This window comes from Triturus cristatus, chromosome 6 (assembly GCF_964204655.1).
Source record: "Triturus cristatus chromosome 6, aTriCri1.1, whole genome shotgun sequence".
In the NCBI taxonomy this organism is placed as follows: domain Eukaryota; kingdom Metazoa; phylum Chordata; class Amphibia; order Caudata; family Salamandridae; genus Triturus; species Triturus cristatus.
In genome coordinates this window covers 1,933,496,588-1,933,521,958 of record NC_140589.1, presented here as the reverse complement: position 1 = coordinate 1,933,521,958, position 25,371 = coordinate 1,933,496,588, and the positions used below count along the sequence as shown (strand labels likewise).

The 25,371-nt window shown below is 49.6% G+C and overlaps 1 pseudogene; it reads left to right on the top strand.

Annotated features, from left to right (window-relative positions):
- Positions 1 to 222: 222 nt before the first annotated feature.
- Positions 223 to 23,110, top strand: LOC146822526 (uncharacterized; annotated as a pseudogene).
- Positions 23,111 to 25,371: the final 2,261 nt, after the last annotated feature.

Sequence of the window (25,371 nt, the reverse complement as noted above, 5' to 3'; positions counted from 1 at the left end):
ATCAGAGTTCCCCCCCTTCCGGGTACTGGCCCTTTCAGGAACAGACGGAAGACTACGGACTCCGCCCCCGGGGGTGGAGCACCATCACGTCATCTGACGTAAAAAGACCGGCCGCCAAGGAAGAGGTAGTCAACAGCGGGAAGGAGGAAGGAGAACGCCGAGACGAACAACGGAGAGGAGACGAGGACGCGAAGAATCCAGTGGTGTCGAGGACCCCGGAGGATGAGAGTACAGAGGAGCCTGGAGGCCAACGATCCGGTGAAGCGCCCTGCCATGGTCCCAGAGGACGGTGGCTCGAACAGGTACGGCAGCGTTTGCTGGGTACCGGGAGGCGGGTCGATCATAGAGCCGAGGGAGGAGTGGGGCTGCCCGGTAGGGAATCCTGACCTCTGCGCGCTTCTCTCACTCTCTCCCATTACAAAGATCCTTTTGAGGTGGTGGACCCTCTCCCTTCACGAAACAAGAATCGATAGATGGTGACATCCCGCACTCCCTTTCCCTTAAGCAAAACAAGACCTGTATATTCCTAATCGGTCTCCTTTCTATTTCTGTTCTACCCTCATAACAATGCCGGACAAGTGATTCCTGGTCGAGGGGACAAGGCGAGCATCTTCAAAGAGGGAGAACCTATCCCCCTGGAGGAAGAAGAACAAGACTCACCCCCTTTCGTTATGGGTTCTTTTGATGCCTGACTGACATTTCTTTATTGTTACACCGAGACCTTTGACTATTCCCCATTAAACAATCATAAGACTACCACGCCTGTGTCGCGCTGTTTCTGCAACTCTTACACCCTCATTGGTGCCGTACTGAAATCACTGCCGCGGCATCCAGGAAGTCAGGCAGTTCTCGTTAGGACATGGGCGGGGCCTCGTCCTGAAACCGAAGTCAACGGGAACCCACCCCGAGCTCCGGTGCCCGCAGCGAAAAGGCCGTCCCGATAACCCCTGCTCAAGGGGGTGAGCAGGGGTTATCTTTGGCGTGTAACTCCCCAGCCCTGACTAGAGTGGTGGTTTCTGCCTGGCTTTGGCGCAAGACCTAGCCAACCAGAAATCGCCATTTCTAACATTGGTGATCAGCGGTGGGATTAGGACTTGCGTTTGCGCTGTACCGCAGCAGCAATTGGCCGCACCACAAAACTCTGCATTTAGATAGTCACATGGTATAGGGATTATTGTGCTAAGTTTGTTCTTAAGTGTCATTTCTGTGGAAATGTGTTTCTGGATTCACCAGTAAGGATGGGATGCAGTGGTGGCAGCATAATAGTGTCCAGTACATTTGTTCCCCGCCCTGCGCCCAGAGTTGGTACCTGTGTCACTTGTGGTCAGGTTGAGGAATCAGGGGTGGTAGAAACTGCCTTACCAGTCCGAGGGGAGGGTTGTGTGTGGATGAATGGTGTGTGGCACTAGGCAAGTGAGTGTGAGTTCTCTGGGATAGAGAGCTTGCTGAATCCTTTTTGTGAATTGTGTACTCCTGTGTTAAGCTCAGACCCCTAGGTTCCCTGTGTAATCTTTTGTCAAGAACGTCCGCAAAAATGGAGCCTGCTTTTGATTCCTGTGATCTGTTTGAGTACAGTATGTTGGAGTTGGTAAGGTTCTGTGAAGAGAGAGACATAGGGGTGGATGAGTCAGACACTCAGTCCGAGCTTAGAAGCAGCCTGATCCTATGGCAAAAGGATCAAAGGGATCTTGAGCGCAGTATGGAAAGGGCCCGGGCCTCACACCTGGAGGGTGGTGGGTCTGTGGGGAGCCCTGAGGATTTAGAAGAGGAGGAAGAAGATGACAGTACCTGGACGCCAGTAGAGAGTGAAGACCCCATAGGTAGGGAGTCCCTTGCTGGGTCCAGCGTAGGAGGCAGCGCCTCATCCCTTTCCCTGTCCCCAGAGGAGTGGGAAGATAGGAGGAAAGAAAGGGAACACCAGCTGGCGTTAGAAAAGCTCAGGTTAGAGCATGCCCAGGCTATGGCGCAGCTGGAGGTCAAGAAGCAACAGCTAGAGACTGAGAGGGTCTCGGCGCAGGAGAGGATAGAGGAGGCTGAGAGGGCCTCCACCAGAGGCAAAGTAGCTCTGGGGGGTGGGCTCCCCAGGTAGGGTTGAGTCCAGTGGTGGCAGCTATATAGATTTCAGTGTAGGAAATCACAGTCCCAGTTCCCCCAGTCGGGTACCTGTTCCCCAGGAGGAGGAGTTAAGGTTAAAATTCAGGGGCAGTAGGAAACTGTCTCACCAGTCGTGGGGGTTGTTTGTGGATGACTGTCATGATGCACTGGTGCAGTGGCTGAGGGTTAACCCGGAAGAAGATTTGGATGGAGCGCTCAAGATGATTACCAAAGAGCAGATGCTCATTATTTGTTCTCCCGGGTTGCGCCAACACCTGCTGAGGTACGACTCTTTTTGTCCTTGGTAGCTTGCAGAGGAAGCAGAGCGCTGGGAAAGTGCTAGAGGTTCTCTAGTCATTAGGGAGTGACTCCAAAAGTAGTGGTTCAGGTATGTTCCAGCCCAGCGTGGTGGAAGAGGCTCAGTGTAGCCCAGCTAGGTCCCAGGATAGCGAGGAGGGTGTAGGGGCTTACTGCCTGGCTCAGTGGAGCGGGAGTAAGTGGGTGATCACGGGTCCCCAGACGCACGAAACTGTCGCGATCATCGGCCAAAAGAGGTATTACACTACAATCCCCAGAAGCCCCGAAACCCGTCATCCCGGAAACAGGAAGTTGCCCCCGCCCAGCCGGAACTACAAAGAAGCGCCGCTCCCACAGGAGGGGGCTTGTCAATCCAGAAGTTCCGGATCCTTGAGCTGCTCGCCGTAAAACTGCAACCAGCGCGTCGCCAGGAGCGGCGCTTCCTCAGGCTTCGGCGTTTGCTTTCCTGGTGCCAAGCCTTCGGGATATTTTCCCACTTTCCACGAGACTCGGTCGGCGGAAGGTGTTGTCCCCGCAGGACGACCGAGTCTCACTCCTGCCACAGACCTCAGGAAAAGGGGAGCGGTTGCAGACGCTTTCCCTCCATCGTCGCCCCGGTACCTTGGATTCTGCGGTGACGTAACCGTATGGAATCCGACATTCCTTTCTGCACGACGGACGCTACGGTCAGGTAACGAACAGGCCCTGAATCCCCAAGGCCTTGCTGATTTTGGTTTTTGTTTCTTGTTGTTTTTGTTTTGGTTTTCAGAGAAGCTCACGGGCCAAAGTCACGTGTGATACTTCTAGCGCCTGCGCTTTTCCTCCTTGCTGATTTTTGGGTGCATTGCCTACCTCGAGTTGCCTGTTCTTCCTTGATGTCACTTATTATTCCCCGGAGCACTATTCCTCCGACGTCACCCTGATTGCTGTTGGGAGAACCGGTCCAGTCATCCCCGTGCTTCATTTCCAGCTCCATTCCCAGAGCACCCCAACTTTCTCACAGGTACAGACAACGTCAGGAAACCGAGGTCCCGCAAAAGGGAGGAACGGGGGTGGGTCTGCCTACCTTCTCAATTGTTCTTCTCTCTCTCTTCCCCTGTGCAGTTTCCTTCGTTGACCTGGCTGGATACTTAAGTTACCCGGAAGACCGGAGAAACGCTGTGGTGTCACATATTATTTCCCCTTCTTCCGTTCCTTCCCCAGAGGGCAGTCCCCATAGCGGAGAGTATTCCCATTTCCCTGTGAGGTGCTGCGCCCTGGGGAATCTAAGGGGTTATTCGTCAGTCATCGTTCCTGCTGGTGTTCTACAGAGGTTAGTGGCTATCACAGGTCGCAAGCTGCTAGCGTCACGACAGAAACCCTGCCTCAGGACTTGGATGGTTTCATGAGGGAACACCAAGTTGGGGACCTAGGCTGTCTTGTTACTCCACTTGAGGAAGATCTCTTAGTGAGTAGAGGACTTGGAGCACCTGTAAACAGGGCTCCTGTGGTTCTAGAGTCTGGCAGTGCCGCTCCGGTAGGGAGGGTACAGGAGTCCAGCGTGAGGAGTGATTGGGGGATGAGTTCCCCAGTGAAAGAGCCAGTGGGTCAGGGACAACCCAGTTGGGCTAGGATCCCGTGTAGTGACCATGGTGACACCACTTCTGTTCGGGGGGGATCTCTGCGCACTGTCAGGTGGACAGGGGACGGGAGATCCGCGCCAGACAGTCACACGACATGTGTGTCGTTTGTTAGCCTCGGGGGGATGGAGTGTAAATCCCCCGAAGTCCTGGAGTACCAGGCGAATATTCCACCAAAGGTTCTAGACCGGAGGTTGGAGGGCCAGGTTCAGGATCAGCCTGACCTGAAGGGTGGGACGTCTGTAACCAGCGTCCTGACCGGTTCTTCTTCCAGAGGTACCGCCCCAGTTGGTAGGGAGCAGGGCTCTGGAAGGGGGTGCAGAGGGTGGGAGAGCCCACCTCTGACCCCGGTGCAACCTGAGGGGTTAAACCCTGGGTTGGAATGGCGTTCTAGGTGTACCCCTCGCCAGAGGAGGAGGAACCCTAGGAGAAGAGGTAGGGGGAGGAGAGCCTTCCCTGAGACTCCTGGTCCGCCTGAGGTTGTAGACCCTAGGCTGGAGAACCAGTGGCAGTCTAGTCCTGTCTTGCAGACAGGAAGAGTGGAGAATGGCCGATATGTGCCAGGGGTTACTACCCCCCCACTCCGTGATTAGGCAAGGACCGGTGGCACATGGGTGGCCTAGGGCCTGGTCTTGGCCGCGGACAGCTTGGGAGTACCAGTGGGGTAGCCCAGTTGGTCCGGACAGTGGTTTTAGAAGGAATCCCATGGGTTCACCGTGGCGTAGAACCGGAGAGTGTCCCTGCAGTTGCGGGCCCGCGCCCGTGTTCTATCGTCCAAAGCAGGGAAGTCCATCACGGTGGTGATTGGCCTGCCCTGCGTTTATGGCTGGAAGGGGGTTGTGTTGGACTTGGCCCTTCTGGCAGGTTCACCCCTAAACTTTTTGCTTTTACTGGTGACCTGGTGGTAGTGATTTTTGGTTTCTGAGCACTTTCCCTGTGTCCCAGAGTAAAGTGCGTGGGCACTCTGAGTGCATGTGGTGAGATAGGCCTGCCCTCCCATAGGAATGCATGGGGGAATGTATGTGTCCCTGGTAGTTCCTGATGCGTGGGGAGTGCAGGTGCGAGTTTGGTATGTGCAGACTCGTGTGATTAAATGCTGCGCGATGATGTGTGCGGTGTCCATGTAGCTAGTGTGGAAGCGCCACTACTAGACACTGGCATAAATGTGCAGTGACTGCCTGTCGCGTGATTGGCTGGCTGAAGTCATGTGACGGGCTAGGGAATCCCCAGAGTCAGGAGGGGTCACCCAGTGGTGAATAGGAAGATCAGCAGCCAGATGAGTGGGAGGAGTACACCTGGGACCTGAATAGGGTTGGGCTTTCCCCACACAATGCTGGCTCCGCCCCCTGTGGTGCGACTGATGACCCTGGCCTGTCCTGTGAATAGGGAGAGGGGCTGAGGAAAACAAAGTGCTCAGGAACCAGTTGTAACTGGTTCGCCCCTTCCCTGCACCTTGAGACAAAGGAAAGCTATGTATAAAAAGGGGCTGTGACCCCATGAATGTGTTCTCTTCCAGGATCCTGCCTGAGGGGGGCTGCTGCTGTTGCTGGACCAGAGGACCGCCACTTGGACTACCTCCCTGCCTGGAGGCCCAGTGAGCTGGCTCTGGGTCCAGCCTTGCCCCCCCCTGCCTTGCTGCATACAGAGGAGAACTTTGCTGGACTTTTATATTCTCCCCTAAGTGCCTGGAAGTGCTTTTATTTGACTTATAGCGCTAGGAGCGCTTTATTTGGGACCCCAGCGTCGAGGAGCGCTTTACTTGGTGCTTTTCTGAAGCCTCCAGCGCCTGGAAGCGCTGAACTTGCCTTTAGCGCAGAGAGCGCTTTCACCTTTACCCTTAGCACCAGGAGCGCTTTATTTCTGAAAGCCGGTGCCCACCCGGCCTTTGCCCCGTTCTTGGCCGATCCTGAAGCCCCCCTGGCAGGTGCCCACCCTGCCAGGGACATTGCCACCCATAGCGGGTGCCCACCCCGCTCGTATGTTTAAAGAAGAGGGGGCCTACCCCTCATTGCCGCCATACTGAAATCACCGTCGTGGCATCCAGGAAGTCAGGCAGTTCTAGTTGGGACGTGGGTGGGGCCTCGTCCCGAAACGGAAGTCGAACTGCAGGCTGAAGAGACCGGCAGTGGGGAAGACGCCGGCGAGGAGACCAGGCGGAGACAACGCGGGAGTCCCAGGTAAGCGGGACTCCACGTGGTAGTAGTCTCTGCCCCCTGTCCCCCACAGCGGCGCCGCAGTTGCAGGCTGCTCCGACGGGGGCAGCACTGAAGAGAGCGCCCCTTCGCCCCCGGAAAAGCGTTAGTATCCTAGAGCGCTAGTGCGCTCCACCCGAGGCCAGAAGTAGCTGTCCAGAGCCCCCGAGCGGGACTCCAACCCCGGGGGCATTATTTGTTGCTCAGAGTCCAGAGGGACTCCCAACGATGGCGCATTGTTTGTTTAGAGTCCACGAGGCTCCAACGTTGCCCCAGGGCATAATTGTAGTTAAGAGCCACGGAGGCTCTAGGGGGGCATTTCTTGTTGTTTGAGCCCAGCGAGGCTCCAAGGGTCCAGTCCTGTGTTTAGAGCCCAGAGGGGCTCAGGGGACAGTCAGTTGGCCAGAGCCTGCAAGGCTCCAGCGTTGGCCCCCCCATTGTTCTACAGCTGCCCAGCACTTCGTGGGCAGCTGCTCCGTTTAGGCCCCCGACATTGAGACACAGGGCGTCGTAGCCCCTACGAAGCCAGTTGGCCTAGGGACTGCCACAGGTGGTGGCTAATGTGAGTTTTGCGCTATTGTTCCCAACCTACACCTCTGAATGTGTTGTGATGCATCATGTGTAATGTGTTTCTACCCCTACAGGTATTGTGATACTCAGGTGGTTATTCTCCCTAGTACAGGTGGTGCTAGTGAGGTCCTGGTTCCCTGCGTGACATTCTCCTAAGGTGGTTAGGGTTGCGTAGGTGGTACTTGCCTGTTACCAGTAGTTACTGGTTGTGTGCTACATGTGTTATTTTGTGCTACAATAATTTTATATCCTATGTTCTAAGTGCTAAGTTCTAAAAGTGCTAATTCCTGACAGTGGTCCATGTGGCCCTGTCCCCTGTACATATAATCCCTTGTGAAATTCTGCCCAGTGCCAGTTGGTACAGTGTAAATTGTGTGAATAGTATCTAATGTGTTTTGGTATAATACAAAGGCTATTTTTATATAACCTTGTGTGGAGTTTCCTTTGTGGTGGGCCTTGGGTGCTGTTGTTGTGTGCGCGCGCAAACGCTTTACACATTGCCTCCGGGATAAGCCTGACTGCTCGTGCCAAGCTACCAAGGGGGTGAGCAGGGGTTATCTTTGGCGTGTAACTCCCCAGCCCTGACTAGAGTGGTGGTTTCTGCCTGGCTTTGGCGCAAGCCCTAGCCAACCAGAAATCGCCATTTCTAACACCCAGCATTGGCTGGCCAACTGCTGCAACCAAGAGGACTTCGTGGACCCCAACCTCTTTGGCCAAAGACTCCCCACACCACTCATGGACCAAGAACTTACCACAAATGCACTCCTGTCGACAGCACGTCAACTGTGGCATTCCTGAGCATCTTTTGTTTTCTCCTATAATCGATGCATCAGGACCACTCTTATAGTCTATGGTGCTTGCCCTGTAAAAGTTTGGAACTTGATGTAAAAATGCTGTAGCGATGAGTTAACTGCCCAAAGTATCCTTTCTGGACCCATAGACCACCATCCTGCCAGATTTGCTGACCCAACCCGGGCTACAGATTGTGAACTAACTCTTTAAAACTTTCCAAAGGTTTCCAAACTCGTTGACGAATGCTTGTTTTTGGTTGCATTTAAAATAATTTATATCTTCAAAAAACTATCTACGAAAAACTCTGATGGATTTTCCTCATAGTGTCTAAAAATATTCTGATTGTTTATAGATTTTTCATGGTGTGTGACTCCTATTGTGGTTTGGTGCTGTTGAATGCTTTATAGTAAGTTCCTTTGTCGAGCCTTGCTGCTTGAACAACAGCTAACCAAGGTTCTGCAAAGGTGATCAAGACTAGCATGACAGGTCTCAAGACAGTTTTTGTGCGTGTATTCCATGATAAGCCCCTCCCCCAGCCTATCATAACACACCCAGGTCCTTTTCCTGCAGTCGTTTGATACATTTTGTATCATTAAATAGTGATTAAATGTATATTCTTAGCTCTACTAGTTTACATTGGATGAGGGTTTTTTGATATTCAAAGACATGGCCGTAGTGTTTCTTCTGTTGACAACGGTATCAGCACACGATCCATATGATACCTTGAAGAAATATTTGAATATTCACAGTATGTCCAGCAGGATTCACATGTTAATTCTTACAGGTACAATATCCCTTCAGTTACGAGTCAGGAAGCTAGACGAGTTTGAGACAGCACAAAAAAAAACAAAAAAGAAAAAAAAAAAAAAAAAGAAGACTGCACTGACGCTAAAAAGAGCCTTTTTGTGAATTTAAATGGCACATTCAACTCCCACTGCTGAAAAGTATTATTGAATGAGGATTGGAAAATATCTGTGCTGCAGCCAAACTGCTAGATGAACGTACCCATGGAAAGCAAAAGGTGAGACAATTGTTTTGCCATCTGACCTTTAGAAAACCATACCCATAATATTTACACTTTAATGACAAGTCATTATTGTATGCAGAGCGCCATTTCAAACAATCACAAACTATTATTATTGGTTGTGTTCAATGGCAGAGGCTCGAAGCAAGAGCCTGCCATGCATATTGCAGCATCATCTAAAGAGATGTTAAAGATACGCTATGTAATGTGTCTCAATCTTTTAAATACAATTATCTGTCCTAAAGTTATGAGCAACTAAAGATCACAAAGAATTGAACATTTGTGTTCTTTAATTTACATATACATTTTTAAGCTACTGCTTTAGAAATAGGCTACTGGCACCTATGGATGTTCAAGCATGTAGCATAATTACAAGAACGAGACATGTGAATGCTCTTTCAAAATCATTTCACTTGAAATCACACAACACTATAGTAATACGCTTGTGCCAATATTTCTTTTTTTTTTTTTTATTTAAATGGCACTGCAAAAGGCGCAGCCTGCATCAAAAGTGTCCAGCAAAAATGTGCTTTGTTTGCTCACGAGTATTGAAAAAGAATTTATTATTATCATTGACTGGAAACCCACTGAGCACAGAAGAACAAACTAATGGTTGGGGTTCATGATTGTCAAGCATATGAGAAGCAGTGAATGAAACAGCAATTTATACGAAATTAGGAAACAACAAGTGAACATATAGGGAAATGGTTTGACAAGTTTACTTTTTAGAAATAAAAATAAATTTTATTTCTTTAAATCTCAGAAGATTTTCCACAAAGGCAATCAACAGAAAAGAGGGTACTAAGGCTTTCAAATAAAACCAAATAGATAAGGAATGCTGCAGATGTACAGGATATGATCCAGAGCTGGAAGCCCATCACAGAAATCACATTACGAACAAACAGCAGATAAACACATTAAATCATGTACACATAGTTAATGGTGGAGTGGAGTCTGTTATTGATGAAGGAAAGTCACTGCAAATGGCATATTTAAAACAGAAGAGAGTGTGTCTGATTCTAATGGTGAGCTTAGATCTGTAGTGGAAGGTCTTCAGATTAAAGAACTGGAAAAGAGAGGACTTGCTTTTTACCAAGAGTTGGGGAGTCTTTACTGCATGGCTGCCACAAACGCCCCATGTATACTGTATTATAAATTGGTGTGTGACTTACTTGGTTGTTTGGTGCTGTTGAATGCTTTACACTGCGTTCCTTTGTCAAGCCTTGCTGCTTGAAGCCGCAGCTACCCAGGGTTGTGCAAAGGTGATACAAATGAGCTTCTCCCATGCATCACCAGTGTTGTATCACAGATTTGGTGTGCATCACCGGTGCTGCGTCTCAGATTTAGTGTGCATCACTAGTGATGCATGAAAAAGTAACTATTATTAAATGATTTAAAACTAAATGGAGATATACATTTTGTTTAGGATGTTAAGCACCTGTTCCATGCTTTTTTCCCCATTTTCCACCATTTTATGACACTTTGAAGCACTGGTGATGAGTTGGGAAATTGATGATTTTTGTGATGAGGGATGATTCAAAAGTGCTGAAAATACATTTGGGACCTATTCAGAACACTGCAATCACACCTAGATAGTTTTAAAATGATTATGAAGTATTACAAATTTTAACCTGCATAAGGGAGGTGTTAGACCTGGCACCTTGGCGTGAGTTTCCCTTCCACTTTTTGATGGTGTGCCTCGACTGTTTTGCTGGTGTTGTCCGCTCAGGGCACTGCGCCACGGCTAATCCGTGCCGCAGTGCAAGTGCTCCCTACGTAAAGTGTACCTGTAATTGGTGTCCATGATTGGTTCATTGGATTCACTGTCAGTCCCCAGTAAAGTGCACCAGGGGTGCCAGGGCTTGTGGATGCCAATGCTGCTGGTGGGCTTGCAGCGCTGGTTGCGCCACCCACGGAAGCGGCCTTGTAAAGTGTGTCTAGGGTCTGCCACCGCAGACCCTGTGCGCGGTCCGGGACCGTCGCGCTGACTGCGCAAGTGCCCCCACTTGCCAGTCCCTAGACCTTCCCTTCCTTACATATTAGCCACCCCTCTGGTAGGCCCAAGGGCAGGGTGCATTGTAGGCATAAGGTAGGACATGCCCTGATGTGTGTGGCATGTCTTAGTAGTGAATTACAGCCCTTGTCGTTTTTCACTATTGAAGGCTACCTGCTCTCCATAGGCCAGAATGGGCTGCTGGGATCACGCCAACGCTGTGACCCCAGTGGACTCAGAGAGCATGGTAGAAGTGTCAAGTTTAGTATGCCTGAACTCAGGATGATAAAATACTTCTTGTAGTCAAGTCTATTTTAGTATCCTGGGTTTGTAAATACTACTTTTAGAAAGTTAGTATTTACTGACCTGACCATCTCAGTCCGCCTCTGCTGTGTGTATGTGTTCTGCCTGGCAACAGTAAGGAGCAGGGTTGGGGAATCCCCAGAGACAGGTTGGCTGCCAGGTGGTGGGTAGAGAGATTACACCTGGATGGGTGGGAGGAGTACACCTTGACTCTTGAATAGACCTGTGCTCTGCCACCACAAAGCCGGCGCCACCCCCTGTGGGGCGGCTGATGTCTCTGCCCTGCTGCTGAAAGGAAAGAGCAGAGTCACCATAACAAAGTGCTCCAGAACTGGACTGAGCCAGGCCTAGGCCCCCTGGCGCTAAAGAACAAAAGAATCATGGTATAAAAGTAGGAGCCTGGCTCCTAAGAAATCAGAATCCTGTTTACCACAAAGGACCTCTGCCCGACTAGAAGGAGAAGAAGACGCCGGAGGAGCTGGCCTGCTGCTTACCTTGCTGAGAGAGGAGAGGAAGAGACTTACTGAAAAGACTTTGCTACTTTGTGCTTGAACATTCTCCAAGGGCTTGATCTGAGCTTGCCCCCTGAACTGAACCCCAGGAACAGTGGGTTCTCTGTGCTTCTTGCTCGTCCTCCAATTCGAGCCGTGTGTGCATCCCGCTGGAAAAGAGACTGCGCCCCTCATCGCCCCTCCTAGGGCCGTGACACTCAGAAGCTCGCCTGCCTCCAACCCGTGAGAGCCCCGCTCCGTCCGGAGCCGCTCTCTGTTCCCGGGCCAGGCCGCCTGCATCCCTGTCACCGCCTGCCATTGGAGTGCGCTGAACGTGCTATCACCCCTCCTGCCGGAAGCCGTCCGACGACTGTGATCTACGCCGGGTCATCCAGCTGCACTGACCGTGCCCTGCGACCCCGCTTCGCTATCCCCGGACGTCTCAGGCCGCGCCGCCCCCGCTGTGGAGACCCTCCTGCACCGCCGTGCTAAAGGGTCGCTGGCCGCGCCTGCCTACGTGCCCACACCTGCTGATTGAGGACCCAAGAACACTTCCCAAGCTGAGAGTCGCACCGACCTGTGCCGACTCTCCACATCGCGAAAGAAGTTCCAGTATCGGGCTCGGGGCCCGCAACGCCTTATTTCCCCGTTCGCAGGAACCGATCTCTGTGAGTACTGGAACGACACGTAAAGAACCTACGAACTATCCATTTGAAACTACGAACCAAGAACATTTGCCTGCTGTATAACCTGGTGGCCTAGCGAAAACGTTATTGGTCTTGTGATAAGTCTGCTGAGATATATATACCTTATTTTTACATAAAGAATCGTATTTTTATATATATCCAAGTCTGGTGTCCGTTTCTGGGGGGATTGATGTATTTACTGTGTGTACGATTGTAAGTGCTTAACCAACAACGCCTGAGGAATCGCCTTGGCTGCTCACGCCACGCACCTTGAGGGTGAGCAAGGGTCATTCGCGAGGGGTTATCCTGCGCCCTGACGTGGAGGAGAGGGTTCCTGCTTGACACAAGGGCAACCTTGCGCCAACCAGAGATCCCCGACTCTAACATTGTTGGCAGCGGTTGGGATTTCGGATTTGCACTTGTAATTTGCATACAGTGAATTATTAATCACCAGATAGTGAGAGCAGACCAAATAACGCAGCCACAGGTTTAACTTTGTTGAGACATCTGCCATTACTGCAACCATGCCTGGCTCACACTCCGCTGGGAGAGCACTCTCTGTGATTTCTGGAATCGATGAGGTGGATTGGGAGAGACTGGAAGGCTACACGATGGAGCAATTGAAAGGCTACAGTGTACAATTCAGAGTCCCCCATGCTGGATGCAAGAGGAAGCCCCAGTACACCAAGGCGTTGAGAGCCTGGAAGGAGTCACGAGACCTACGGAATGCGGGGGACATCGTTCCACCCGACAACCTTGAGGAGCCCAGCAGAGTCCGGTCGCCAGAGGAGCTGGCAGACAGGGCAGCCGACAGGGCGCATGCAATGGAGATGGCAAAGTTGGCAGGACAAATGGAAATGGAAAAGCAGAAGTTGGCCCTGGAGGCACAACAACGCCAAATGGATCATGATATCCGATTGAAGGAGTTGGAGCTGAAGGCGAAAAGTTTGGGCACCGCTCCTTCTGGTGGCAGCACTCCACCAGCGCAGGTAGAGTCCAAGGTGTACATCCCCAAAGATGTAGTAAAGGAGTATTTCAGAAAGGATGACATAGGGCAGTGGTTTAGGGCCTACGAGGTGGCCATGTCCTCACACCGGGTCCCTGAGAAAGACTGGGGAGCGGGGTTGTGGGGAAGGTTCCTTGCGGAAGGGCGGGACACACTGTTAGATTTGCCCTTAGAAGTCCAGACCTCATACCCCCATATGAAGGAAGCTTTAATGACCAGGTATGGGTTAACTCCTGAGCTATATAGACAGAGGTTCAGGGAGACCAAGAAGATCCCTGAGAGTACGTATGTGGAATATGTGACCTTTTTCTGCAGAGCGCTGGATGGTTGGGTGAAGGGTAGCAAAGTGAATGATTATCAAGGGCTGCTTGATTTAATTGCATGGGAGCACTTGTCCAGTCAATGTTTTCCTGAGCTACGCCAGCACCTGATAGATAGCAAGCTGTCCAACCCGAGGAAGCTTGCTGAGGAGGCGGACCGCTGGCTCAGCACCAGGGTCCACAAGGGTCAAGTGGGAGACTCCGCCAAAGGTGGGCAGGGTCCCCAGCAGAAGAGTGGGGGGGACAAGGGTAAACAGAAGGGGTTCCAAAAAGGCCCCCAAAGTAATTCCCAAGGGAACCAGCAGAAGGGTTCTCAGCCTCCCCCAACCCCGCAGCAGAACGGGGCCCCGACAGGTAGACCTGTTCCAAAGGGGCCCTTCAATTGTTATAAGTGTGGCGATCCGGGTCACATTGCCTCTGATCCTAAGTGTCGCCTGTTTGGTAAGACCGCACCCACTGGTGCTCCACCCCGGCAAGTAGCTAGTGTTAACTTTGGGGAGGAAGTAGCAGTCCAGGAGGGTGGGGGTCCCGGGCAGATGACCCTAGTCTCGCTAGGAGACAGTGAGATGGTCCCTGTAACCTACCTGCCCTCTAACACTAAGAAATATGGGCAGGTGGTGACCATCAATGGAAAGAAGGTGGAGGCTCTTAGAGATACAGGAGCCAGCGTGACCTCGGTGAGGCAACACCTGGTGTCTCAAGAGCAGATTGTACCCAATGCCTACTGTAGGGTTGTCAATGCTGACAACGTAGAGAGTCGTTGTCCAATGGCTCAAGTTCCCTTTGAGTGGGGGGAGGTCTCTGGTACTCTACAAGTCGCTGTGAGAACTGACATGCCTGTAGATTGTCTGCTAGGGAACGACCTGGAGAGTTCCCCTTGGGAAAAGGTGGAGAAGACCACGCATCTGAGGATGGTGGGTCTACCCGACTGGGCGTGCGTGACCACCCGGTCCATGGCAGCCAGTAGGGGTGTTGAGAGGGTCCTGGAGCCTGAGGGAGAGGTCCAGGAACCGGCCTTAGGGAGAAGGCGCAGGAGGCGCGGGAAACCGGCCCCCGAAGTTCCCACGGCCCAGGAGGAAGTAGACCCTGAGGGGGATGCTCTGGAGCCTACCGGGGAACAGATTGCCGAACTGGGAGATCTGCCTGAGCTGACCCATTGGCAGCAAGAAGGAGGTCCCTCCAGGGAGGAATTCTGCAGGGAGCAGAAAGAATGCCCTTCTCTCGTGGGTATGCGGCAACAGGCTGCAGACCAGGCCAACGGTGTTCAGGCCAAAACACACTACGTGTACTGGGAGAGTGACCTCCTGTATTCCGAGCCTAAGGCTGCTGAACCTGGGTCAGCCCGTGTGCTGGTGGTACCCCAGAAGTTCAGAACCTTCCTACTGGGGCTGGCTCATGATGTGCCGTTAGCAGGACATTTGGGGATGGACAAGACCTATGACAGGCTTGTCACCCACTTTTACTGGCCCCAAATGCATAAGAATTCCGATTCCTACTGCAGAACCTGTCAGACTTGCCAGGCAAGTGGTAAGAGCGGAGGGAAGCACAAGGCTCCTCTGCAACCTTTCCCTGTGGTCGGTACGCCATTCCAACGAGTGGGTATTGATATTGTGGGGCCTCTGGATCCCAAGACAGCCCTGGGCAACAGGTTCATCCTGGTCTTGGTGGACCATGCCACCCGGTACCCTGAAGCCATCCCTCTGAGGACAGTGACGGCCCCCGTGGTGGGACGGGCACTGATGGGAATTTTCTCCCGAGTGGGATTCCCTCTAGAGGTGGTGAGCGACAGGGGGACCAATTTCATATCCACATATATGAAATCCCTGTGGAAGGAGTGTGGGGTAACGTACAAGTTCACCACTCCTTACCATCCCCAAGGAAATGGGTTGGTTGAGAGATTCAACCGAACCCTCAAAGGCATGATCATGGGCCTGGACGGTCCAATGAGGCGTAAGTGGGACGTCCTCTTGCCATGCCTGCTCTTCGCTTACCGCGAGGTGCCACAGAAGTCTCTAGGATTCAGCCCCTTTGAGCTTCTGTATGGTCACCCGGTAAGAGGACCTCTGAGTTTGGTAAAGGAAGGCTGGGAGCAATCTCCCAGGAAACCTCCCCAGAATGTATATAGTTACATGCTGGCCTTCCGAAACCAGACTCGGCGTTTCAGGCAACTTGCTGAGGCAAATCTGGAAGCCAGCCAGGAGGAGATGAAGCGGTGGTACGACCGGAATGCCACTCTGGTAGAGCTTCAACCTGGACAAAAGGTGTGGGTCTTGGCCCCAGTGGAGCCGTGTGCACTTCAGGATAAGTGGACAGGTCCATTTGAGGTTGTGGAGCGCAAAAGTCCTATCACCTACTTGGTGGACATGCAGACTCCCAGGAACCCTTTGAGGGTCCTACATGTTAACCGCCTTAAGCCCCACTTAGAGAGGACCGAAGTGGGCATGCTGCTGGCCACTGATGATGGAATGGAAGAGGAGACCGAGCCTCTTCCTGACCTCTTAGTGGCCTCTGAGAAAGATGGGTCAGTGGATGGAGTTAACCTCTCACCCACCCTGACGCCCGAACAACAGGAAGACTGCCGCCACTTGCTGGGACAGTTTTCCGACCGATTCTCCCTGGTTCCTGGTGTCACCGATTGGTGCGTCCATGATGTGGACACAGGAGATAGCTTACCTGTGAAGCACAAGGCTTACAGGGTAACTGACAGGGTCAGAGCTTGCATTAAGGAGGAGGTCTCCAAAATGCTTGCGCTAGGGGTGGTTGAGTCCTCCAGCAGTCCTTGGTCCAGCCCCGTGGTCTTGGTCCCAAAGGCTGCTGCGCCGGGAGCCACACCTGAACTCCGGTTCTGTGTGGACTACAGAGGACTCAATTCAGTCACGAAGACTGACGCGCACCCCATCCCCAGAGCTGATGAGCTCATTGATCGGCTGGGGGCTGCCCGGTTCCTCAGTACGTTTGATTTAACGTCTGGGTACTGGCAGATCGCCTTGACCGATGGGGCCAAAGAGAGGTCAGCATTCTCTACACCAGATGGGCACTTCCAGTTCCGAGTCATGCCATTTGGAATGAAGAATGCCCCTGCCACCTTTCAGAGGTTGGTCAACCAGGTACTGGTTGGGCTGGATGCGTTCAGTGCCGCCTACCTGGATGACATCGCAGTGTTCAGTGCCACCTGGCCTGAACACCTGCGCCACCTCTGGGAAGTGTTGATGGCGCTGCGCCGAGCAGGCCTCACGATCAAGGCAAGCAAGTGCCAGATCGGGCAGGGTTCCGTGGTGTACTTGGGACACCAAGTGGGGAGTGGCAAGGTGGCACCCTTGCAACCCAAAATCGAGACCATCCTGGCTTGGGAACCCCCCAAGACGCAGACCGCAGTGAGGGCCTTCCTGGGGCTCACTGGGTACTACAGGAGGTTTGTTAAGGGCTATGGAACGATCGTTGCCCCCTTGACCGAGCTGACTTCGAAGAAGCAGCCCAGGAACGTGATTTGGACTGACACCTGTCAGAAAGCTTTCGACACCCTGAAGACTGCCATGTGCACGGCGCCCGTGCTCTTGGCCCCTGACTTCTCCAAGGAATTCCTAGTCCAGACAGACGCTTCAGAGCATGGTGTAGGGGCTGTTCTCTCACAGATGACTGAGGAGGGCTGGGACCAACCCGTAGCCTTCATCAGTAGGAGGTTACTTCCACGGGAAAGTAGGTGGAGTGCAATTGAGCGAGAAGCATTTGCTGTGGTCTGGGCGCTGAAGAAGCTAAGACCCTACTTGTTTGGGTCTCACTTCCGGGTTCAGACGGACCACAGGCCCCTCAGATGGTTGATGCAAATGAGGGGTGAGAACCCGAAGCTGTTGAGGTGGTCCATCTCCCTACAGGGTATGGACTTTACGGTGGAACACCGTCCTGGTACAGATCACGCCAACGCTGACGGTCTGTCCAGGTATTTCCGCCTTAGTGACGAGGAACCCCCTGGGCAAGGGTAGTTCTCCCCACATTTCAGCTGGAGGGGACACGTGTTAGACCTGGCACCTTGGCGTGAGTTTCCCTTCCACTTTTTGATGGTGTGCCTCGACTGTTTTGCTGGTGTTGTCCGCTCAGGGCACTGCGCCACGGCTAATCCGTGCCGCAGTGCAAGTGCTCCCTACGTAAAGTGTACCTGTAATTGGTGTCCATGATTGGTTCATTGGATTCACTGTCAGTCCCCAGTAAAGTGCACCAGGGGTGCCAGGGCTTGTGGATGCCAATGCTGCTGGTGGGCTTGCAGCGCTGGTTGCGCCACCCACGGAAGCGGCCTTGTAAAGTGTGTCTAGGGTCTGCCACCGCAGACCCTGTGCGCGGTCCGGGACCGTCGCGCTGACTGCGCAAGTGCCCCCACTTGCCAGTCCCTAAACCTTCCCTTCCTTACATATTAGCCACCCCTCTGGTAGGCCCAAGGGCAGGGTGCATTGTAGGCATAAGGTAGGACATGCCCTGATGTGTGTGGCATGTCTTAGTAGTGAATTACAGCCCTTGTCGTTTTTCACTATTGAAGGCTACCTGCTCTCCATAGGCCAGAATGGGCTGCTGGGATCACGCCAACGCTGTGACCCCAGTGGACTCAGAGAGCATGGTAGAAGTGTCAAGTTTAGTATGCCTGAACTCAGGATGATAAAATACTTCTTGTAGTCAAGTCTATTTTAGTATCCTGGGTTTGTAAATACTACTTTTAGAAAGTTAGTATTTACTGACCTGACCATCTCAGTCCGCCTCTGCTGTGTGTATGTGTTCTGCCTGGCAACAGTAAGGAGCAGGGTTGGGGAATCCCCAGAGACAGGTTGGCTGCCAGGTGGTGGGTAGAGAGATTACACCTGGATGGGTGGGAGGAGTACACCTTGACTCTTGAATAGACCTGTGCTCTGCCACCACAAAGCCGGCGCCACCCCCTGTGGGGCGGCTGATGTCTCTGCCCTGCTGCTGAAAGGAAAGAGCAGAGTCACCATAACAAAGTGCTCCAGAACTGGACTGAGCCAGGCCTAGGCCCCCTGGCGCTAAAGAACAAAAGAATCATGGTATAAAAGTAGGAGCCTGGCTCCTAAGAAATCAGAATCCTGTTTACCACAAAGGACCTCTGCCCGACTAGAAGGAGAAGAAGACGCCGGAGGAGCTGGCCTGCTGCTTACCTTGCTGAGAGAGGAGAGGAAGAGACTTACTGAAAAGACTTTGCTACTTTGTGCTTGAACATTCTCCAAGGGCTTGATCTGAGCTTGCCCCCTGAACTGAACCCCAGGAACAGTGGGTTCTCTGTGCTTCTTGCTCGTCCTCCAATTCGAGCCGTGTGTGCATCCCGCTGGAAAAGAGACTGCGCCCCTCATCGCCCCTCCTAGGGCCGTGACACTCAGAAGCTCGCCTGCCTCCAACCCGTGAGAGCCCCGCTCCGTCCGGAGCCGCTCTCTGTTCCCGGGCCAGGCCGCCTGCATCCCTGTCACCGCCTGCCATTGGAGTGCGCTGAACGTGCTATCACCCCTCCTGCCGGAAGCCGTCCGACGACTGTGATCTACGCCGGGTCATCCAGCTGCACTGACCGTGCCCTGCGACCCCGCTTCGCTATCCCCGGACGTCTCAGGCCGCGCCGCCCCCGCTGTGGAGACCCTCCTGCACCGCCGTGCTAAAGGGTCGCTGGCCGCGCCTGCCTACGTGCCCACACCTGCTGATTGAGGACCCAAGAACACTTCCCAAGCTGAGAGTCGCACCGACCTGTGCCGACTCTCCACATCGCGAAAGAAGTTCCAGTATCGGGCTCGGGGCCCGCAACGCCTTATTTCCCCGTTCGCAGGAACCGATCTCTGTGAGTACTGGAACGACACGTAAAGAACCTACGAACTATCCATTTGAAACTACGAACCAAGAACATTTGCCTGCTGTATAACCTGGTGGCCTAGCGAAAACGTTATTGGTCTTGTGATAAGTCTGCTGAGATATATATACCTTATTTTTACATAAAGAATCGTATTTTTATATATATCCAAGTCTGGTGTCCGTTTCTGGGGGGATTGATGTATTTACTGTGTGTACGATTGTAAGTGCTTAACCAACAACGCCTGAGGAATCGCCTTGGCTGCTCACGCCACGCACCTTGAGGGTGAGCAAGGGTCATTCGCGAGGGGTTATCCTGCGCCCTGACGTGGAGGAGAGGGTTCCTGCTTGACACAAGGGCAACCTTGCGCCAACCAGAGATCCCCGACTCTAACAGGAGGCAAGCTGAAATTTTACACCACTCGGAGTTCCATGACCTCGTACACAAAAGTGACCTTGTCCCCCTGAAATTGAAAATGCTAATTTTCATCTTTATTTGTAAAGCTATTCATTCTGTTTCATTCATTGTGTGTTTATAATGCTCTAATGCCACTTTAACACTCATTTATTTTCATTCCAATCCATTTTTGACCGTTTTAGAACACTTTGATGCACCAATGATGTATTTGGACTTAGTCATTTTTCGCTTTCATGGAGACTTCAAAAGTGTTAGAAATTCATTTTGGAGGTACACAGAACAGTGTAAATGCAGTTATATAGCATTCAGGACACTGCTATTACACCTATATTGTTTTTAAATGATTTTGATGTAATAACATTTTTGACCTCTATAAGGGGGGAAAGCTGAAATTTTACCCGGCTCGGAGTTCCATGACTTCCGTGACCTTGTCCCCCTGAAATTTAAAATAACAATTTTCAATGTTTTTGTAAAACTATTAATTCTATATCATTCATTATATGTTTAGCATGCTATTGGGCCACTGTAGCACTTTGATTTTTTCATTTTAACCCAATTTTGACCGTTTTTGGACACTATGATGCACCAATGATGTATTTGGACGTAGTCATTTTTCGCTTTCATGGAGACTTCAAAAGTGTTAGAAATTCATTTTGGAAATACACAGAACAGTGCAAATGCATTTATATACCATTCAGAAAGCTGCAATTACACCTATATAGTTTTTAAATGATTTTGATTAAGATTTTTGACCTCCATGGGGAGGGCCCTTAAGCTGAACTTTTACACAGTTCAGAGTTCCACGACCTCGGACACAACTGTGACCTTGTCCCCCCCAACTTATTTTTGAGACTATTCATTTTGTTTCATTCTTTTTGTGTTTATAATGTAATTAGGCCACTGTAACACTCAATTATTTTCATTTTAATCCATTTTTGAGCATTTTTTAACACTTTGATGCATCAATGATGTTTTGGGTCTTAGCCATTTTTTGCCTCAGGTACACTTCAAAAGTGTTAGAAATTCATTTTGGAGGTACACAGGACACTGTAAGTGCACCTATATAGCATTCCAGACACTGCAATTGTACCTATATACTTTTGAAATGATTTTGTAATAAATATTTTTTTGACCTCTTGGAGCACATGGAGCAGCACCATAGCCTTCTGTAGAAGAAGTGACTCTGTTCCCTGAACACCTAAAAATATGACAAATATCACTAAAAGAGGCGGCTGGATGCTAGAATTGGGTCTCAGACATTGCTGGTATATCACCTGAGGTATAATGTGGGTTCCTGATGTCCACAAGGACCCACAAACTGTCATGAGTTGATACCAAAAATTAGCAAAAATTGTAAAAAAAAGTGTTTGACAAGATTTGCTAATTTTCCAAATAGCTCAGAATGGTCACCACGGTCACTTTGTGAGTACCCAGGACCTAAATATACTTGTTAGAAAGCTCATATCTGATGTTTTCATGTGATCTATGTACCTTTGGTAATATCTGAAGTTTTTTTTCAGCTTCCAGCCAAGGGAAAAACCTGATATCGTACACGATTATGAGCACCTTGGGCAGGGTGAAAGAATTGACTTTGCTGCCTTAAACCAAAAAACTTCAAAAAGTCATCCCTGGAGGCCAGAAATGGGTCTTAGACACTCTTGGTATGTCATTTGAGGTATACTATGGGGTCCTTAACTAGAAATGTGATGTTACTCTGAGCTATATGGCCTTTTATGGAAAAAATAAGTTTGACACCCAACACCTTGAAATGTCACAAATAGGAGTCAGGCATGTACCTGGAGGCTGGAAATTAGCCCTAGCCACTCTTGTTATATCACCTGAGATATATTATGGGGTCCTGGTGGCTACAGGGACCTGAAAACAGTCATGAGGGTTGATACTGAAAAGTAGCAAAAAAATTTAAAAAATGTTTTTGGGACAAAATTTGCTAATTTTTTAAATAGCTCAGAATGGATATCACAGTAACTTTGTGAGTACCCAGGACCTAAATATACTTGTTAGAAAGCTCAGATCTAATACTTTGAAGGGGTTTGTGGACCTTATGGACTATAAGAAGGTTTTTTTCACTTCCAGCCATGGGGAAAAACCTGGAATCTTACGGAAGTGGTAATAGAATACGTCATTGTTTTTCATCTCACTGATTTTTAGAAAACAGTTACTTTACTCATAATCCTTATGCTTTTAATGCAACTATTTATTGTATTTAGACATATTTTGAACATTTGTTAACCATTCTTACTATCTGTGTTTGTTTGCAGATGCTTGAAACAAGATAATACTATACACTGCAGACAACCACTGGATAAGAGACGGCAAAGGTGTGCTACGTAGAATGTGCGGCTTTGTTTTTCGTATGCAATCATCTGTCATAAATTATGACCACCTTGTGGTCGTATGTGTTTTGCATGGTCTAATTTACAGATACATTTTGTAAGCTACTGTTTCAGTATTAGGCTATTGACAGTTATAGATTTTATGCACTTTGCATATACGCAAAATGAAAAATATTCACTTTCTATAACACAGAACCATTTACTAATGCTTAACTTTGTCTTTATGTACTTAAAGGGCACGGCATAATGGGCCTTCTACATCCAAAGTACCTGGTGAAAAAAATCATGATGTATTCATACATTTTGAAAAAGAGTTTCCTGTGACACTGAATGGGAATCCACCAGGTAAAAAAGACCGAATTGCCCTGGTTGGTGATCACGAGCGGCTTGCATATGATAAGTGGAGACTGAAACAGCAACTTCTAAGAAAGGAGGTAACAATGAGTAAGTAAACATTTAGATATGCTGAAATATATTGAAAAGTTACAATTTTAGAAACTGATATCAATTTATTTTGTTTCTTTCAATCACAGAACAGTTCCAGCGAAGGCAACCAAGAGAAGAATGTGTACTAAAGTTTTATAATAAAATGCAATGGAGAAAGAATGTACCAGAAGTTGCAGAGCTAATCCAGAATTGGAAACCAATGACAGAAAGCACATCACCAATGGGTGATAAACAAATTAACTCATGTCTGAGTCACCAACGGTGGAGTGGAGTTTCTGTTGTTGATGAAGAAGGTAGAAGGAAGGCCGTTGCAACACGCATATTTCAAAAAGGAGAGGTGGTCTGCGATTTTCATGGGGAGCTAATATCTGCAACAGAAGGAATACAGAAGTTAAATGAGCTGCCAATTATCGGAAGGAACGGTATTGCATGGATGCCACAAACAGTCCATGCTCATGTCACCCCTTACTGGAAACTCCTGGAAAGCTAGTGCGGACATCAAAAAAGAAATTTAATGTCAAACCAGTTCTTGAGACTTTTGAAAGAGATGAAAAGCTGAGATACGTTATTTTATTTGTTGCGTTGCAAATTATTCAGATCAGTTGTGATCTTACTTATGACTATGTTCTATCAACAAAAGCCCACAGAGGCCAGGTGCCACCCTGCATTGATTAAGGACAATTCACAGAAGACTTAGGGGCTCATTACAATGGCGTAAGGATCGCCACCGCTGGCCCGGCAGGGATTGGGTTTGGGGGATCGTTGTGGGCCAATCTTTGGGGGGGGGGTGTTGCTACACTGGGGGATACCCATGGCACCCCCCTGCATTTCCTTGCACCAAGTGGCACGCACCGAATGGAGCCTGCCAAGTGGTGCAGGGAAATAAGGTGCAAGCACCTTTCACATTGCGGAAGGTGCTGCAGCCAGCAGCACCACTCACAATGTTAAAGGCCAACGATGCGCCCGCCAGTATGGAGGGTGTATACTAATTGCAGTGGTGGGACTGCCACATGTCTGGCCGCCGGTCCCAATCACCACTATGGTGGCAGGCGGACCAAGTCTACCCATCATCGTAATGAGCCCCACAGTTTAGAGTTTTAAGGATGGTTTACTACATCAAAAATATTGTGGATATTCAATTCTCTGTACTTTAACCCATTGCGTGCGACGGACGGCTGGGAGCCGTCTGACGTCATGGTGGGCATGTGCGTCAGACAGCTCCTGGCCGTCCTAGCACGCACCCTGCAAACAGTCATTAGGGTTGGTACTGAAAATTAGCAAAACTCGCTAATAGTGAGCACTTCTAGCGAGTTTTGCTAATTTGTCAAATAGCTCAGACTGGATATCAGAGACACTGTTTGAGTGCATAAGATATAAATACACTTCTTAGAAAGGTCAGGTCTGATCCTTTAATGTGATCTATCTACCTTTGGTATTATCTGAAGTTTTTTTTCCAGCTTCCAGCCAAGGGAAAAACTTGATATTGTACCCGATTTTGAGCACCTTGGGCTGGGTGGAAGAAGTGAATTTGCCCCCTTAAACCCCAAAACTTCAAAAAGTCACCCCTGGAGGCCATCTGGTCACTCCATTGAAATGGATAGGATACAATACATAGTAGAATGTGTCCTATAATTCTTGAAGCGTATAAGGTAAAGACTTAATTTCAATTGTAGATTGTAGCTGAGATATGTACGCATTATGGTACCAATTCTGATGTTTGTGGCTTATAGGAAAAAAGGTGCAAATTAGGTGTGACCTCGAGGTATGTTTTTCTTTCGGATTCAGGTAGGTTGAAAACACTATGTTTTTGCCTATAATTCTAAAACCATACAATATGGAACCATAATTCAAAGGGGAGCATAATGCTGACACCATTCCACTGTTGTGTGTCAATTATCATGCATGTGGCATATTTAGAAGCAGTAAGAATCATTCACTAATTCCATTCATATTTTTAGAATGTTGCTTCCAGTTTTGGGAAAATGTGTCTCATACATTGTGTCATAATTCATGATTCATACAAGATATAGCTTAATTTGCAACTGCAACGCATTCTACAGCATAGCCTACTACAGTGTGCCAAATTAGATGCATGTGGCCCACACACCAGGTACACAAAATGGAAGTTGAATCCATAGGAGGCGATTTTCAATTTCAGGCCATCTGGTCACCCCAATGAAATGGATAGGATATAATACACAGCAGAATGTGCCCTATAATTCTTGAAGCGTATAAGGTAAAGACTTAATTTCAATTGTAGATTGTAGCTGAGATATGTACACATTATGGTACCAATTCTGATGTTTGTGGCTTATAGGAAAAAAGGTGCAAATTAGGTGTGACCTCGAGGTATGTTTTTCTTTCGGATTCAGGTAGGTTGAAAACACTATGTTTTTGCCTATAATTCTAACACCATACTATCTGGAACCATAATTCAAAGAGGAGCATCATGCCGACATCAGTCCACTGTTCTGTGTCCATTTGTATGCATGTGGCATGTTTAGAAGCAGTACAAATCATTCACGAATTCCATTCATATTTTTAGAATGTTGCTTCCAGTTTTGGGAACATGTGTCACGTACATTGTGTCATAATTCATGATTCATACAATAGTTCAAAGGTTCACCACCCCTTATCATCCTCAATGCAATGGGCTTGTTGAAAGATTTAACAAGACCCTAAAGGGTATGATCAAAGGACTCCCAGAAAAGCTCAGGCGAAAATGGGATGTTCTTCTGTCCTGCCTTCTCTTTGCATACAGGGAGGTGCCACAGAAGGGGGTTGGTTACAGCCCTTTTGAACTTTTGTTTGGCCACCTTGTCAGAGGGCCACTCTGTCTAGTGAAAGAGGGGTGGGAGTTACCTCTCAAACCCCCTAAACAGGATATTGTGGACTAAGTACTTGGTCTCCGCTCCAGGATGGCTGAGTACATGAAG